The sequence below is a fragment of the Macaca fascicularis genome, chromosome 15, assembly GCF_037993035.2.
Source record: "Macaca fascicularis isolate 582-1 chromosome 15, T2T-MFA8v1.1".
Lineage (NCBI taxonomy): Eukaryota > Metazoa > Chordata > Mammalia > Primates > Cercopithecidae > Macaca > Macaca fascicularis.
The window spans coordinates 65,869,321-65,883,435 of NC_088389.1; positions in this window are offsets into that span (position 1 = coordinate 65,869,321).

Below are 14,115 nucleotides of genomic sequence, written 5' to 3' on the forward strand. Positions count from 1 at the left end.
CCAACCTGGGCAATATAGGGAGACCCCATCTCTACAAAATATATTTTAAAACATTAGCCACATGTGTTGGCATGCACCTGTGGTCCCAACTACTTGGAAGGCTGAAGGGGAGGATTGCTTGAGTCTGGGAGGTCAAGGCTGCAGTGAGCTGTGATCACACCACTGCACTCCAGCCTGGGCACCACAGCAGGACCCTCTCTCATAAAAAAAAAAAGGAAGAAAAGAAAAGAAAAATTATAGTTATGAAAGTAATTCATGTTCATTACAGAAAAATTAGAAAATACATAAAAATATAAGGAAAAAAATCCTGCCCCTAATTCCACCATCTAAAGGCACCACTTTATACATTTTGGTGAATGTCTTACAAGTTTTTTTTCCTACGTATATTTGTGTACATATTTAACATAGTTGACAGATCATAGTGACCATACGTTTCATGCCCTACTTTTTGACTTAGCAGTACGTTATAAGCTCTTACTCATTAACGTTTGCTGTAATCATAATTAATATTCCACCCTATGATCCTCTAAGTTAGTTAGTCACATCCCGGAGAGTGGTGACAGATTTCTATCACACTTCGACTGAGAATGTGCAGAGAAACTGTGATTTCTATATTCTTTCTCCCTAACTCATGTAGTCTCCTTCACAATGTCCCACCCACTGGTTAATAGGGAAAAATGACAAAGGGCCTAACTAAAGAAAAATCTGAAGCAATAACTTAAATAGCCAGTATTTAAGGCTTTTGTTTTTATTTTTTATTTTTATTTTTTTAGACGGAGTCTCACTCTGTCGCCCAGGCTGGAATGCAGTGGCGTGACCTTGGCTCACTGCAACCTCCACCTCTAGGGTTTAAGTGATTCTCCTGCTTCAGCTTCCTGAGTAGCTGGGACTATAGTGCCTGCCACCACATCCTGTTAAGTTTTTGTATTTTTGGTAGAGACAGGGTTTCGCCATGTTGGTCAGGCTGGTCTCGAACTCCTGACCTTGTGATCTGCCCGCTTCGGCCTCCCAAAGTGCTGGGATTACAGGCGTGAGCCGCCACGCCTGGCAAAGGCTTTTGTTTTTCTATGTATTCCAATTTTGTATGTCAGAAGCCTCAGTCTTTCTCTTTGCATTTTTTCTGGAGTAAATTCCAATCCCTGCCCTCCCTTTTCCCCCATGGATGCTATATTAGCCAGGTGCTCGGCAGAAAACAGATAGGTTACTCAATGTGGTCATTGAAGGGTTTAATGAAGACATTGTTTATGAAAGTGCCGGCAAGGCTAAGGTAGTGAATAAGAAATGGCAAAGCACTCAAGGACTAGAAATGCGGCAGAGCATCGCTACCCTGAGGCCCAAAGGAGCAATAATACAAACTGCAGTGATGGGAGAGGGACAGCTCGACAGGAATTTAGGTGGAGAAATGTAGCCATTTCTTACCTGTGGTCTGGCAGAGGGGGAGCTAGGGCAATAAATACTCTGGCATATTTCTCCTGCGGTCATGTTCTTTCCAGTGCCTCCCATTTGCAGAACTGAAATGGGAGGCAGATAGGTAAGTGTATTCTGCAGAAAGGCGGCCTCCCAGTGCACAAAGCAGGGTGGAAAACGGTGGACCATGGATCTGAAGAAGCGGGTGGAAAATAACCAGCCCATGTGATTTGTGCGGAAGGGGAAAAGACAAAAGAAACCAGCACTCTTCTCTGGTACACTAAGAAAATCCAGTTTCTGACCCAGAGAAGCTAAGAACTAGGTTTTGGATTTGAGAGACTCAATCAAGGCACTTTCCTGAAGGATCTGGAGCCTGCACCCTAGACAACAGCCTGCTAGCACATTCCCCAGGGAAGAACCCTGCAGAACCCGTAAGGGGACATTGATAAAGAATATTCTAAGACCAGGCACAGTTGCTCATGCCTATAATCTCAGCACTTTGGAGGCTGAGATGGGAGAATTGCTTGAGCCCAGGAGTTCAAGACCAACCTGGGCAACATAGGAAAATCTCGTCTCTACAAAAAATAAAAAATTATCTATGATGGTGTATACCCTTAGTCCCAGCTGTTCGGAAGGCTGAGGCAAAAGGGTCACTTGAGTTTGGGAGGTGAAGTCTGCAATGAGCTGTGATTGTGCCATTGTACTTCAGCCTTGGTGACAGAGTGAGACTCTGTCTCAAAAAAAAAAATTTTTTTTTCTATAAATGTCTAACCAATAGCCATTTTCTGATTGCTGAACTTTAAGGCTATTTCCAGCCTTTGGCTATTACATACAACACAGAGATGAACATCTTTGTGATTCATGTTCATGATCAGTATTCTTTTTGCCATTTTGTTTTTTGTATTTAAAATGATTCCCTTAGGATAGATTATCAGAATTAGGGATAAATTGATATCAAATCCTTTCCTCCTGTATTTTTTTGGGGAAAAATATGAACATTTTAGAGACACTTGAGACCTACTGCCCGAGGATTTCAGAAGCGTATTACCAATTACAGTCACATGAGAAACCATTTCAGGACATCCTGACACACATAGAGTCTTACGGTGTAAAATGTGTGTATGTGTGTATACATATATACATGGAGACATAGACAATCTTGCCTTATTTGCATTTCTTTCGTTACTTTTGGGGTTAGATATTCATGCCCATATTTGTTAATTCCTTGCCCTCTTTTAGGAATTGACTATTCAGGCCCTTCACAATTAAGTATTTTATTTCAATCTCTGGGGACTGTCATGTCCCAGATTCTTTATCTTGCCCTCTTTTGAATAGAGAGGGGCTCTATTCCCTCCTTCAAGCCCTCTGGAAATTCTCTTCTGAATTCAAGATCCTTTGACGCAGGACTGGGCTTTGGTAGCTAAGAGCTTCGATGAGAATGCAAACAAGTGTATGGGAGTCTTAAAGCATGCAAAGCCAGGTGAGCGTTCACCCTCAGGTGGGGAATGCAAAGACAGATGAGCGTTTGACCTCAGGTGGGGCATGCAAAGCCAGCTGAGCGTTCGTCCTCACATGGGGAATGCAAAGCCAGGTGAGCGTTCATCCTCAGGTGGGGAATGCAAAGACAGATGAGCGTTCATTTTCAGGCGAGATTGTTTAAAGGGAAGAGAGTGGTCTGTGTATAATTTTCTTTTCTCTGTCCATTTTTTTAAATATCCCAGAGGGACCCTGGGTGTTTTTTTTTTAACTCCTTATTGTGACTCAAACTGGGTCTCTAAATAAACTCCTCTTAGGAGGCCTAAGACACAGATTTAGAGAAAATATGTCATTTAAAGTGCTTTTTTGAAGTCATGTGATGAATTATCAGAGCAGGAATCTCCTCACCGCCCACTGAGCTCTGTATCTTCTTTGGCTCAGATGTAGGGGAGAAACTTTCTTCTGTTCCTCTCTTTATCCCTTTTCCCTTCTGAGACTGACACAGAGAGCATGGCTTGCCCTGAGAAACCTGCACCACAGGTGATCAGTGGGTGGCAAGTGCAAGGCGGTTATATTTGTCAATGTTAAGTGTGGTATGGCATGTGTGGGAGTACAGGAGGTGACAGCAATTCATTCACACGTAGAGTAGGGTTTAGCAATGGTAATCAAGGGGCTTTTCGGAGAGGAGAGGCCATTAGTGGTCACCTTAAATGATGGACAGAATTTGGAAATACAGTAAAGGAATCAGCTAAGTTTCTATCAGTTTCTACTCTTGTCTCACTGTTACCACCAGGAATCCTGGTTGTCAGTGTTGCTGCTGGAGACAGTCACCCATCCCTCCGTTACCTATCCATCATCCATCCATGCAAGTATGCACTCATACAGCCACCTGATGTTTCCTTTATTTATTTGTTCATTCTTCCCATGATCCCTCCAACTTTTCATTCATTCTTTCACTAGCTCCAAGGCCCTACTCTGTGCAGCATGCTGAGGGCAGAAATATTGACAAGATTCTAGATTTCAAGAAGTACACAGTCTGATGGTTAGTTGGACAACTTCAACCTAGGTAACAATACAGTGCAATAAATACACCTCATAGAAGTTTGTTTACAATGCTGGATGTCTACCTGTATAAATGTCCCCTTCCCAAAAAGGCCTTACCTGACCACACAATCTGAAATAGGTTCTTGTTATTATTCTTTTTCATAATATTCTTTTCTTTCAGATCAATTATCACAGTTTGTTACCATGTACTTTTTTTTTTTTTTTTTTTTTTTTTTTTTGAGACGGAGTCTTGCTGTGTCACCCAGGCTGGAGTGCAATGGCCAGATCTCGGCTCACTGCAAGCTCCGCCTCCCGGGTTCACGCCATTCTCCTGCCTCAGCCTCCCGAGTAGCTGGGACTACAGGCACCCGCCACCTCGCCCGGCTAGTTTTTTTTTTTTTTTTTGTATTTTTTATTAGAGACGGGGTTTCACCGTGTTAGCCAGGATGGTCTCGATCTCCTGACCTCGTGATCCGCCCGTCTCGGCCTCCCAAAGTGCTGGGATTACAGGCTTGAGCCACCGCGCCCGGCCTACTTTTTTTTTTTTTTTTTTTGAGACAGAGTCTTGCTCTGTTGCCCATGCTGGAGTGCAATGGCATGATCTCAGCTCACTGCAACCTCCGCCTCCTGGGTTCAAGTGATTCTCCTGCCTCAGCCTCCTGAGCAGCTGGGATTACAAGCACATGCCACCATGCCCAGCTAATTTTTTTGTATTTTCAGTAGAGACGGGGTTTCACCATGTTGGTCAGGCTGGTCTCGAACTCCTGACCTCGTGATTTGCCTGCCTTGGCCTCCCAAAGTATTATGTACTTTTTTTTTGAGATAGAGTCTCACTCTGTCACCCAGGCTGGAGTGTAGTGGTGCTGTCTCAGTACACCTCTGCCTCCAGGGCTCAAGCTATCCTCCCACCTCAGCCTCCTAAGTAGCTGGGACTCCAAGTGTGTGCTACCATGCTTGGCTAATTTTTAAATTTTTTGTAGAGACGAGGTGTCACTATATTGCCCAGGCTGGTCTCAAACTCCTGGGCTCAAGCGATCCTCTGTCTCTACCTCCCAAAGTGCTGGGATTACAGGCATGAGTCACCACTCCTGGCCTGTTATTATATACTTAATGGTATCTTTATTTGCTTAATATGTCTTCATAGTTGACTGGAAGCTCCATGGAGGCAAGTTCTACATGGGCAAGTTCAATGTGGGCTTTGCTTATCATTGAATACTCAACACCTGGTCCATGTCTGGCACATAGCCGGCCCTCAGTAGACATTCACTAAATAAGTTAATAAGTAAGCACTGACCATACTGAGGGTTGAGAATTTCTTGCAGTAAATCAGTGGTTCTCAAAGTGTAATCCTTGGACCAGCGGGATCAACAATACGTGGGAACTTGTTAAAAGTGAACATTCTTTTTTTTTTTTTGAGACAGAGTCTCACTCTGTTGTCCAGGCTAGAATGCAGTGGTGCTATCTTGGCTCACTGCAACCTCCGCCTCCCGGTTTCAAGCGATTCTCCTGCCTCAGCCTCCTGAGTAGCTGGGCTTACAGGCGCCCGTCACCACATCCGGCTAATTTTTGCATTTTTAATAGAGGTGGGGTTTCACCATGTTGACCAGGCTGGTCTTGAACTCCTGACCTCAAGTGATCTGCCCTCCTCAGCCTCCCAAAGTGCTGGGATTTACAGGTGTGAGCCACTGCACCCAGCCAGAAGTGAACATTCTTGACCCCACCGCAGGTCAGAAATGAAACCAGAAATCTGGGGTTGGATCCCAATAATCTGTGTTTTAACAAGACTTGCAGGTCATTCTGATGCACACTGAAGTTTGAGAACACTTACTAGATTAATGAATGGTCAGTCTAATGTATCTTAGACACCTAGATTTTAACACACGGGCAAGAATAATTTTATCAGAATAGGGGAATACTTCATGGAGAAGGTGATATTTTAAGGAAATTTCCAGCTAGATAAATCATGGAACGGCAATTCAAATAGAGAATTGTATACCCAAAGGCATATAGTAATGGATTAGCATGGCATTTGGAAGGATCTATAAGTGATTCTATGGGAAGGTCGGTGCATGGCAGGAAATGGCCTGAGATAAAATAAAGACGGAGATGTAGGCAGGGGTCTTGAATGTCGGTTGTTAAGCAGGGAGATAACGTGCATCAGATTACTCCACTTTACAGCTGGAGGAATCCTGCTCCCAGGCTGAAGTGTAGTGCTACACTACAGCTGGAGAAATTCCTCCACCCTACAGCAAAAGCCGGTCCCGAGCAAACTTCCCTGGGCTCACTTTCCTGTTCCTGCTTTCCCTCCTCCCTTCTTCTGCTGCTCCCTCTTCTTTTCCCCTCTCCTGTGGGTGAGACAGCCCAGCTGCTGGGGGCTAAACCTAGCCTTCCCCAACCTGGCCTAACCGCTGATGTCAGCTCTGTCCAGGCTGACTGGTTCGCAGCTCTGGAGCCAAGCCTGGCCCAGCCCCCTGCTTTAGGGGAAAGCTTGGGATGCTGGTATGCTCAGAGGGAACACTGTAGATCTACCTAGTAGGAGGGTTCATCTGGGATTTCCAGGGCTCTAGAGAAATAATCCTTTCCCCTGGAGACTTCCTGCTCCTAGAGAGGGGGCAGCAGCATCAGGGCCAGGGTTTCTTGGGACCTAGCCTTGCATCATTCAGTGCCACCCTCCCCATGGGAACTGGCTCCAAGCTGTGCCTGCTCCTCTCTGATGACTCACAGCAGGACTGGTCTCCAAGATAGTAAACCTAATGGTGCCTGGAAGTGAAGGGTGATAACAGCCTTAGTGACAATAGATACTACGCATTGAACACTTAGTGCTTGCTCTGGGTGGAGCTATGAGTCACCTACACCTGTAGTTTTCAATGTTATGTGATCCAATGCCCCTTTCTTACAAAAAAAATTTTACAACACCACGTTTAGCATATGCAGATAATATAACCAAAGTACATCACGATTTCATAAAATTAGGCCATAAAATGTCATAATTAACGTACAGGTGAAATAAAAGAAACATATAGGTCAGGCACAGTGACTCACACCTATAATCCCAGCACTTTGGGAGGCTGAGGCTGGTGGATCACCTGAGGTCAGGAGTTTGTGACCAGCCGGCCAACATGGTGAAACTCTGTCTCTACTGAAAATACAAAAATTAGCTGGGTGTGGTGGTGCATGCCTGTAATCCCAGCTACTTGGGAGGCTGAGGCAGGAGAATCGTTTGAACCTGGAAGGCGAAGGTTGCAGTCAGCCGAGATCATGCCACTGCACTCCAGCCTGGGAGACAGTAAGACGCCATCTCAAAAAAGAAAACAAAAGAAAAGAAATGTATAGCACAAGGATGTATACTTCAACATATAAATGCTTGGACAGACCCCTGCTAGGAGATATAATAGTCATAAGCTTGTACCTTACACAGAATCCTTGTGAATGTGCAACAGTTACAAGTACAGACTGATACAGGTGTGTTACATGACTGGCTCAAATACTGCCAGTCCCATTGCCATTCAGTTATGATTTACTGCAAGAGAACTCTCTTACTAAAGTTCTAAATAAAAACCCAATCTTCCCTTGATTTACATGGTGGGCTACTATCTTTTGTTTGTCCCTCCAGATACGTGCTCCTTCCCTTTCTACTCTGCTCTTAGCCCTGGAAGCCTGGCTCACCAACCATGTTCATGCCCTCTGGTTTATGAGAGCCCTGGTAGGAGATGGACCAACGGAAGAATGGAAGATTGGGACATTTATTTCTCTGGCTACCTCCTTGGCTATATGCCTCAAACTAAGATCACTGCTGCTCTCAAGGTGGCTGATATGGTTTGGATCTGTGTCCCCACCCAAATCTCATGTCGAATTGTAATCCCCAATGTTGGAGGTGGGGCCTGGAGGTGATTGGATCATGGGAATGGATTTCTCATGCATGGTTTAACACCATGCTCTTGGTACTGTTCTAAAAATAGTGAGTTCTCACGAGATTTGGTGGTTTAAAAGTGTGTCTCACCTTTCCCCTCTCTCTCTTGCTCCTGCGCTGGCCATGTGACTTGCCTGTTTATGTAACACACCTGTATCAGTCTGCACTTGTAACTGTTACACATTCATGGAGATTCTGTGTAAGGTACAAGCTTATGACTACTTATTATATCTTCTAGCAGGGGTCTGTCCAAGCATTTACATGTTGAAATATACATCCTTGTGTTATACATTTCTTTTAATTCACCTTTGACATATTATGGCCTAATTTTATGAAATCATGATGTAGTTTGGTTATATTATCTATGTATGCTAAAGGTGGTGTTGCAAAATGTTTATTATAAGAAAGGGGCCTTAGGTCACATAACGTTGAGAACTACAGGTATAGGTGACTCATAACTCCATCCAGAGGTGGAAACAGGGGATCACCTGAGTCCAGGAGTTTGAGACCAGCCTGAGCAATATAGTTACACCTTGTCTCTACAAAATTGTGTTTTCTGAGGCCTCCTCAGAAGCCAAGAAGATGCCAGCATCATGCTTCCTGTACAGCCTGCAGAACTGTGAGTCAATTAAACATCTTTTCTTTATAAATTACCCAGTCTTAGGTATTTATAGCAATGTGAGAACAGACTAATACAGTGGCCATGGTGGATTGAATGGAAGCCCCCAAAAAGATATGCCCACGTTTTGACTCCCAGAACCTGTGAACATGACCTTATTTGGAGAAAGGATCTTTGCTGATGTAATTCAGGATCTCAAAGATAAGATCATGCTGTATGATCTGGGTGGGCCCTGAATCTAATCACAAGTATCTTCATAAGAGACAGAAGAGAGGCCGGGCGCGGTGGCTCAAGCCTGTAATCCCAGCACTTTGGGAGGCCGAGACGGGCGGATCACGAGGTCAGGAGATCGAGACCATCCTGGCTAATATGGTGAAACCCCGTCTCTACTAAAAATACAAAAAACTAGCCGGGCGAGGTGGTGGGCGCCTGTAGTCCCAGCTACTCGGGAGGCTGAGGCAGGAGAATGGCGTAAACCCGGGAGGCGGAGCTTGCAGTGAGCTGAGATCTGGCCACTGCACTCCAGCCTGGGCGACAAAGCGAGACTCTGTCTCAAAAAAAAAAAAAAGAGACAGAAGAGAAATCAGAGAAGAAGAGATGGCTGCATGAAGATGGAGGCACAGATTGGAGTTATGCAGCCACAAGCCAAGGAGCCCTTGGAAGCTGGAAGAGCAGATTTCTTCCCTGGGGTCTTTGAAAGGATTGTGACCTTGCTTTGGTTTTAAACTTTTGGACTCTGGAAATTTGAGAATCTTTTTTTTTTTTTTTTTTTTTGTCTTAAGTCACCAAGTTTGCGGTAATTTGTCATGGCAGCCCTAGGAAATGAATACTCTCTGCAACACTCTGCCCACTCTGCAACATACACTCTTCTTCCAGGTTCTAGTAATCTCCCACCCCTCACTCCTTGGGCATGGTGGTGGTGATAGATCTGCTCCTGCCAGACCTGGGTTTCTGCCATATCCCTTCTGTCTTCCCCATCCTTGTCCACACCCTTGGATATTCCTGGACTATTTAATATATCTTAAAACCACACAGCTGGGTGTGGCAGCATCAGGAGGCTGAGACAGGAGGATTGCTTGAGCTCAGGAGTGCAAGACCAGCCTGGGCAACACAGAGGGACCCCATTGCAATTAAAAAATAAAAATAAATCAATTAAAAGTAAATTAAAACCACACGACAATACTTTATGATTATATGTAAGAGTTAGGTTCTAGGCTCACGTAATTGTAATGTCAGACAAATGAATGATGAACCATTTGAAAGGTGTGGGGACCAAGCAACAACTTGTCATTGCATGGGAATGCCCTAAGTGTCACAGTACCTCTAGCATCCCTAGCCAGAAGGGTTCCACAGTCATCATTACAACTAAAAGTGGCCCTACAAATGTCTAACCCCCTGTCCCCAGAGAGTGGCATCATCTTATTGTGAACTATTGATTATATAATATCTCGTTTAATCCTTACAACCACATTTTGACATGGGTACCCTCTCTACAGATGCAGAAATAGTCTTAAAGAGGTCAAGAAACCTGCTTTCTGAGGTGGACCTGGAGTTCAGCCTCAGTTCTGAGGAGACTTAAGGTCTGTGTTCCTAATTGCAAAACTGTACTTTGGGTCTTTGTCAGGGGAGAAGGTGGGGAGGGCTGGGGAAGATACAGTGCTGTGGGAGATCAAGTCTAACTCTTTGTGGAGAAGAGGGGCTCCGTCAGAGATGTGCTAGTCTGGGTATGCTAGGCTAGGCATAAGAACTTATTGCCTTCAAATCTTAGTGGCTTAACAGTAAGATTGATTACTTGCTTCAGCAAAATCCAATGCAGATCTTGATAGGGAACTCTCTCCTGGGTAACTCTCACCCAAGTGGTAAAATCAGAGATTTGGCCTTCTTCCATTAGGAGGTTTCACCATTCCCAGAGCCTTTTGCTTCCAGCCTCACAGGCAGAGGAGAGAGTGTGTAGAATTTTTTTTTTTTTTTTTTTTTTTTTGAGACGGAGTCTCCCTCTGTCACCCAGGCTAGAGTATAGTGGCACGATCTTGGCTCACTTCAACCTCTGCCTCCACAGTTCAAGCGTTTCTTCTGCCTCAACCTCCAGAATAGCTGGGATTATAAGCGTCTACCACCATGCCTGGCTAATTTTTTGTGTTTTTGGTAGAGACGGGGTTTCACCATGTTGGCCATGGCTGGTCTCAAACTCCTGACCACAGGTGATCCACCTGCCTCGGCCTCCCAAAGTGCTGGGATTACAGGCATGAACCACTGTACTCAGCCTAAGTGTGTAGAATATTTCATGGCCAAATGTGAAAGTGGTATGATCTCTTCCACCTCTCTCCATTGGCAGAACTCAATCACGCAACATACCTACATGCAAGGGATCCTGGGAAACGTAGTCTGTATCTGTTGAACACAGCATTGTCTCTGCAGAAGAGATGTTAAGCTCATCCAGTCCCTACAGCTGGAGCATAAAGAAGGGAAACTTAAGTTCAAGTGTTTTATTTGCTATTTATCTATTACCATGGTTTGAAGGTGTCCCCCAAGTTTATGTGTTGGAAATTTAATATCCAATGCAACAGTGTTGGAAATGGGGCTGAATAAGAGGTGATTAGGTCATGGAGGCTCTGCCCTAATGAGTGAATTAAGGTCATTATCTCAGGAGTGGATTAGTTCTTGAGAGATTGGATCTGTAAGAAAAGTGAGTTCAGCACCCTTTTGCACTCTTGTTCTCACCCCTCTTGCCTTTCCACCTTTCATGAGGGGATGATGCAGCATGAAGGCCCTCACCAGATGCTGGCACCTTGATATTGAACTTCCCAGCCTCCAGAACTGTGAGAAATAAATTTCTTTTCTTTATAAACTACCCAGCCTGAGATGTTCTGTTATAGCAACACAAAATGAACTGAGACATCTGTTGAATGACCATCTTCATGTCTTGCCCCCTTTAAGGGCCTCAGTTTCCTCATTTGTCAGATGGTTATGGTGGCCAATCCCTCACAGCTGCATGATAACCGGATGTAAGAGGAATAGGATGCTAGTTGAAAGAAATCATGAAGAGAGCTGCCCTCACCTGAGGTCTGTCCTTGTCCCACAGCTCTCCTGACTCCACTATCACCTTCTGCAGGCAATAAAGCCCAGCAAGATCTCTTGGATCTTGAGGAGGCCAGGCTGCCTCTTCCTCCCTGTGAAGTCTCAAGCACCTATGGTATCTCTAAATACTGGCATTGTTGGGGGAAAAGGGTTCAGGGGAGTAAACAAAGAATTAGAAGCCAGATATTAGAAACTATCAGAGGCCTCTGGCAAGGGCCCTCAAGACCCAGTGGAGGTGCTAGGGATCCAGGCATCAATCTAATGAAATTCTAGAGCTATGGTCAAGGAGCCAGTGCTGGGGCAGGGATGAGTGATGCCCCCTCCAATGGACTCCCAGTTTTTTGTCTTCCTAAAACCTCTTTTCCAGGAATCAACTCTCCCATACCCAAACCACAAAGTTGTAGTGGGAGCTGCCATGTTTCTACAATATGACCCTGACCCTTTGTCACTTGATTGGTCCAGGGTCAGGCACCTGAGCCATGCTGGAATATTGAAGAGAGAGAAAACAGGGCTATATTAACTCCCCTCCAGCTGATTGGCCCAACAACATATAACAGTTAGGCGCTCTTGGCAGCCATATTTTCCTTACTATATAGGAGTAACAAGCAGAAGAATCTGGTTTTATGAGAGAGAACAAAAGTCAGAAAGATTCCCAGTGGCATTTGAGTTTCTAATTCTACTCCATTCCTGAGGCTAGGCTATAATCTAGTCCCTTGTCTCTATGAGATGTTCCAGTATCATTATAATTAAGTTGCCCTTCTTGATTGAACTAGTTTAGGTAGATTTTTGTTAATTACAATCCAAAGATTGCTAAGAAATAGTATGAACCTTATTATAAAATATATTTTTTCATTCAGAAAATATTTGTGGAGCAACTACTATGTTCTGGGTACTGTACAAGGTGCTTGAAATTCAACGATGAATAGGGTAGATATGGTATCTCCCCTCAGGGACCTTCTACTTGGAGGTAGAATAAAAGACTGGGGCAGGAACAGATCTCAAACAAGTGCTATACAGGTAAATTTCAGGGGTTTTTTTGGTTTTTATTTTTTGAGACAAGGTCTTACTCTGCCACCTAGGGTGGAATACAGTGACACAATCATGGATCACTGCAAATTCGACCCCCTGGGCTCAAGTAATCCTCCTGCTTCAGCCTCACAAGTAGCTAGGATTACAGGTGTGTACCACCACACCCAGCTAAATTTTTTTTGTAGAGACAGGATACCACTGTGTTGCCCAAGCTGGTCTTGAACTCCTGGGCTCAAGCAATCCTCCTCCCTCAGCCTCTCAAAGTGCTGGGATTACAGGCATAAGTCACCACACCCTACCAAATTCCCGGTTTATGAGAACATGTAACAAGGTTATGAAAACATATGAGCTTTGGTCAGGCATGGTGGCTCATGCCTGTAATCCCAGCACTTTGGGAGGCCGAAGTGGGTGGATCATGAGGTCAGGAGATCGAGACCATCCTGGCTAACACAGAGAAACCCCATCTCTACTAAAAATACAAAAAATTAGCCGGGCATGGTGGTGGGCACCTGTAGTCCCAGCTACTTGGGAGGCTGAGGCAGGAAAATGGCATGAACCCGGGAGGCGGAGCTTGCAGTGAGCAGAGATCAAGCCACTGCACTCCAGCCTGAGTGACACAGCAAGACCCCGTCTCAAAAAAAAAAAAAAAAAAAAAAAAGAACATATGAGCTAAGAACTGAAGGACTGAGTGAGAGTTGGGTAGAAGGAGCTGGGAATTCAGAGGTAGAGTGAGGGGAGCATCCCATCTAGGAAGAAGAGCATGAGTAATGATAACTCTATCATGAAACCAGCATCCTTTGAAGAGAGAGCAATACTTCAGCTGAGTTGGGCCAGCTGAGGGTCCTGGTTTCTCACTTCACCCCACTTTGGGCCCTCAGTTAATACATTGGTGAAAGACGCTTTCCTATTCCCCAGAAGCAGCCCGGCAAAGACCACTCCATCCTGTCCTGACTCTTCTATTCCTTGTTGAGCTATTACATAAGGAGAAATATAAAACACTTCCAGAAAGGCCTTGGCACATGGTTTGTATATCATGATTTGTATATCAATACCTCCCTTTCATTCATGCTTCTGTCAGTCATGCCATAGGAAGAATGCTAGCTTTCTTCCTAATAGCCACATCCCACCTTCCTTGCTCCTATATCGGGGGCAGCAATGTGCCTAGTCTTAGCTAAGACTACATTTTCCTTGCAGATTGGGATGGCTAATGAGAAGTCAGGGGAAGTGATTGGGTGGCGTTTTGAGAAATCTGTACAAAAGAGGCTAACTCAGGTAGCAAGTACCACTTCATCTTTACCCCCATCATTCTTCCTTCACCCTCCCTGGGACATGGACTTAATGGGCAAGGCCCTAGCAGTTATCTTTTATCCATGAGGTGATCTTAAGGAGTAAAGTCATGTGCCATGGATAGCAGAGCAGAAGACAAAATAATTCTAATCTAGAGACCTTGTAGATACAGTCCCCATACCAGCCTAGCCTTTCCTAGGAGAAAACTAAGACCCTGTCTTATTTAGGCCACGGTTAACTTGGATCTCTCTTACTAGCAGCTGAG